A 5,292-nucleotide genomic window follows, 5' to 3' on the forward strand; every position below is an offset into this window, starting at 1 on the left:
ATATATATATATATATATATATATATACACGTACACAAATGATGCAGTGGATATATAATTGTTACAGAAGACAATAAACATTAAGGCAAGGCAAACATCTCAAGCGGTATACAATATCATGATTGGAAAAAATTCGAAGTCTTACAGCTGTTTCTGGGATATCCTCGAGTATCCCTATCCCAATTTATCTCTGATGACGGAATATCCCATACTCGACGATATCCCAGAAACAGGTGTAAGACTTTGAATTTTTTCCAATAATAATATTGTATAGGACTTGAGATGTTTCCCTTGCCTTAATGTTTGTTGTCCTCTTAAACAATTATATATATATATATGAGCTTCTTAACCACCCACCCATGCCTCGTATAGATATTGGTTTCAAATTTTGGCACAAGGCCACCCGCATTTATATATTAATTGTTAGAAAACAAGAAGGGATTGTTATGGGTGGAACACTTTTTATTATAGGTCTGACATAAGGCTAAACTACAAACATAAAATTCAATAGAAAGTAAAGTTTCACTTACAAGAGATATACATTTCTGATCGGCTGTTTTAGACACTGACTTGTTTGGTTGGTTTTTATGAAGTTGGACGTTGCTAATGCTTTGTGCATTCTTAAAGCAAGTGATCTGGGCGTGCCTCACCAATAAAAGATAACATTGATATTCCGGAATCGTTTTGAACTTCAGTGTTTGAAAATCATATAAAATAAAGAGGTGGTTTTAGATTAACGCTTATTTAGCTTCTCTGGTACCATTCATATGTTTATTGTATGCAGGGATACTATAAGTACGTGTATTATATGCATACATACAATATATATCATGCAGGCATACATACATACATACATACATACATACATACATACATACATACATACATACATACATACATACAAAGGTGCGTTCGTTCATACATAAATATATCCGGGGTGACAAAAGAAATTTGTATTTATAAATATATACATGCAAATATAAATAAAAACATACGTACAAACACACACATGTATACATACATGAATGTATATATACATACGTACATACGTACATAGATATGTCCATACACCATAACTACTTATATACCAACATATACATTCATACCGATGTACAAACAACATACGTAGTTGCTTTCATATATACATACATATATATTTACATACATACATACATACATACATACAAACATACATAACACACTGCCCAAATACCAATCTTGAGAAATTAAGATACTCAAAACCAGAAAGGAGAAAACTAATTCGAAGACTACAGATCTAATCCATCACTGGAACTGTAAAAATTTACAAAACTTTCCACAAGTTTATCATTTAAATATATATGAGCATGTCTAGATATGTAATTATATGCATGGGAATGCATACATTAGGCAAAACATACAACTCTGCACACACACATACATACATACATACATACATACATACATACATACATACATACATACATACATTCATACATACATACATACGTACGTACGAACAAAAATACCTTGTTGTTGATGTTGAAATTCCAATGAAGGAGCCTTGGATCTAGGTTAGAAACGCGCTCTCTCTCTATTGGCAAGAAATCTTGAAATAAAACTGAAATCTTGTAATAAAAATCTTGAAATAAAACTGAACAATGACCTACCTACCTACCTACCTACCTACCTACCTACCTACTTACATACATACATACAACGAATATACAGACATGCATTGGTGTATCGTAAATATTGGCCGCCCTGTGTGGTTCGCACTCCTCATGGTACGCTACAGCGCACACAAACATATATGTATATAAATCAAAATGGATTCACACGTGCAATATCATCCACACTTGCACATATTAATATGTCTACATGCACGTATACATACACAAATATGTACAGGCAAACATGTGTATATGCGTACGCACATACATACATACATACATACATACATACATACATACATACATACATACATATATACATACATGCATACATACATACACGATAACCCAATAAAAAGGTTTCTGGGACAGAAACCAGCTTTTTTGTGATTGGAATGAAATTTGTATAATAAAACTAAATAATACATACATATGTACTTACGTATGTACCAATCTACCAAGCAAGCTACCTACCTACCTACCTACCTACCTACCTACCTACCTACTTACCTACCTACCTACCTACCTACCTACTTATATGCATTCTTGCATGCATGCATGCATGCATACATAATACATACATACATACATGCATGCATACATACATACATACATACATACATACATACAAGATCAAAAAGGAGAATAACTACGGACGGTTGCTTCGAAACCTCTAGCTTCTATATCCAGATTATAAATTCACATTTATACCAATAATAACTGGTGCACTTGGTTTTGTGAGTAAATGCATAACTGACAATCTCAATTAGCTAAGGATTTCAGAAAAAGAAACCAACCAGCTAATTCGCACACTACAAAATCAATCTGTAAGTGGGACAGTAAAAATATGCAAGACTTTCCTCAAGTTTAAAATGTGGCACAGTCTTTGTTACCTCTATTCCAACGATGAAGCTTTGTATCTTTGTTAGAAACCAGCTCCTACCCCAGAGGAAGAATTTTAATAATCTATAACAGAAGAGAACATACATACCTATATGTAAAGATAAAGTGATCCGAGAATATTATAAAAGACTAGGAAAAATATGGCTGTCGAAATTCTCTCTTCTAATAAGACAAAATCCCACAAATGTTGGAAAGCAGTGCTGATTACAATACTTGGGATATTTCACTAGTCTACAGAGGAAATCTATTCCCTAGACATTATAACCCGCAAGATTCTGATATCACCTGGAAACTTTCACAGAAACAGTGATATCAACAGGCTCTACCAAGTAGAGGTGGAGGAGGTAGAAGCTTGAGATCAGTGCAGACTGTTCTCGAATGTTCTTTCAGACAATATCTGCTAAACAACATCAGAAAAAATAAATACATGAATTTAGTGCTGAAAATCAAAGAGAACACCATTAGCAGTAAGCTCCCCAGGAGGTACTCTCTTCTTGATGATCTCTCATATAATCCTCAAATCAGCCGAACTAACATACTTCAAAAACTGGATGTGAAACGCTCAGCATACCAAAAAAAAAAAAGACTATCCATGGGCATGTTTCGCGAAGTCTTGAAGCATACAGGAATAGCGACGTGAAGTGCCGCCTCTCTTGGATTCGTGGCTGCTACATCACTTTACACTTCGATGGCTACGCATTTGAAATTTAAGAACACGCGATTGCTTCGAAACAGCGAGTAAACAAGAAAGACAATGAAACTATTGGAACCCCAAGATGCAAATGAAACTGTAGGTTATATCATATTTCTGTGAAAGACATCAGACATGTGATTAGCAGCTGCCCAAAAATATCACCAAGGTACTACCTCCCTATGCGACATGAAGTTGTCGCCAAAACAATATACAATGCCATTCGGGGGAAAAAAAGGCTGTCCAAGAATATATATACAAATATCACAGCATGTATATTGTGGAACATTCTCATCAAAACTTCTGTCAAGTGTAAACATAATAGCCCGGGTTTTGTTGTATGGGACAGACAAAAATGTATGTACCGTCGTAGAGATCAGGTGTGTTGCTGATATGAATACCTCTACGAAAATCATAAAGCGGATAAGTACGGACGACTGCAAGCAGGGTTAGCTGTGGTTTTCTGGAATGGAAATCAGCTCCGTAACATGCACGTACCATAATACAATCTGTATGTGGAAGAGTAAAAATAAACTAGACTTTTCTCAAGTTTAAAATGTGACATTGGTTTTGTTACCAGCATTCCAACTACAGTTGGAAACCAGCTCGTTCCTCAGATTTCAAGTAATTACATACATACATACATACATACATAAAACAAAACATACAAATCTGCACATACACATACATACATACATACATACATACATTACATATATACATACATACATACATACATACATACAAAAATACCCTGTTGATGTTGAAATTCTAATGAAGGAGCCTTGGATCTAGGTTAGAAACCGGTTCTTTCTCTATTGGTAAGAAATTTTGAAATAAAACTGAATAGCATTCACAGACACACACACACACGCACACATACATACATACATACATACATACATACAACTACACGGCGTGGACAACTATTCATCGAAGCTTTAGTTTTATGCCTACCACCTCCTGCTACCAAATCACAGTTATCAGTCTTGTTATTCTTTTGATCACGCTCACCAGAGAAGTGCTTTATTCAAAATCCTTTCGACGTTTGTTTCAAATTTGAACTCATTATGCGGGTAATCTATACAAACAGCATGACTGGACACTACATCAACAGCATTGACGACGAACCCAACAAAGGCGGCATTAGAAGAGATAAACCAAATCTTTTTAGTCATAAAAGGAGATGAAATTATAAAATATATTTAACTTCTAGTTCTGAATTCAATACAGACTTGTATAACAGCTACAAAACGGCAATACACACACACACACACACACACACACACACACACACACACACACACACACACACACACACACACACACACACACACACACACACACACACACACACAGAGGTACAGATAACCGTTTTGCTGGACAATCCATGGTCACGTAATAATTCTTCAACAAGTCTATAACCTACTAATTTAATTATACATCTCGCATGCATTTTAAGTACCAAAAAGAGGTAAGTGCGCGCGTGCGGACGATTAACATATATCGGTGTTTATGTTTGACGCTACCATTGACACTCTAAGTTCTCTTACCTGTGGTGGTCATGGCTAAGGGCAACTTTAAGCTATTTTGCTTTAAGTTATCCTTAGCCATGCACAAGCAGAGGATCTCTCAAAATCTGACTATCACCACTAACAAGCGCAGTTTAATTATTGTAAGTAAATACAATGTACACACAACGCCCGTCACCACCTGTAGTCGAGAATTGAACTAGACTGGTGGCCATTGTAATTTCCAGTTCTCCCTTGTAATTTATCTGAAGTAAATGAGGTTCCCGACCATCAGTAGCTGGAAAATCGGTGGTGTACTTGTATGTGTATATATATACATATATTATTAATTTTTCTATATGTGATAGTGGATTTTCATCGATGAGTTCTTGAAACTTGGTTATTTTCCCTAAAACTATATATTTTATATATATTTTATCTATAAAGCTCAATTTAATTTTAATTTTTTATAAATTGATTTTAATTGAGTTTTTACCTGTAATTTTGGATTTTGTCCCTAATATTATTATTATTA

This window comes from Octopus bimaculoides, chromosome 3 (genome assembly GCF_001194135.2).
Source record: "Octopus bimaculoides isolate UCB-OBI-ISO-001 chromosome 3, ASM119413v2, whole genome shotgun sequence".
NCBI lineage: Eukaryota > Metazoa > Mollusca > Cephalopoda > Octopoda > Octopodidae > Octopus > Octopus bimaculoides.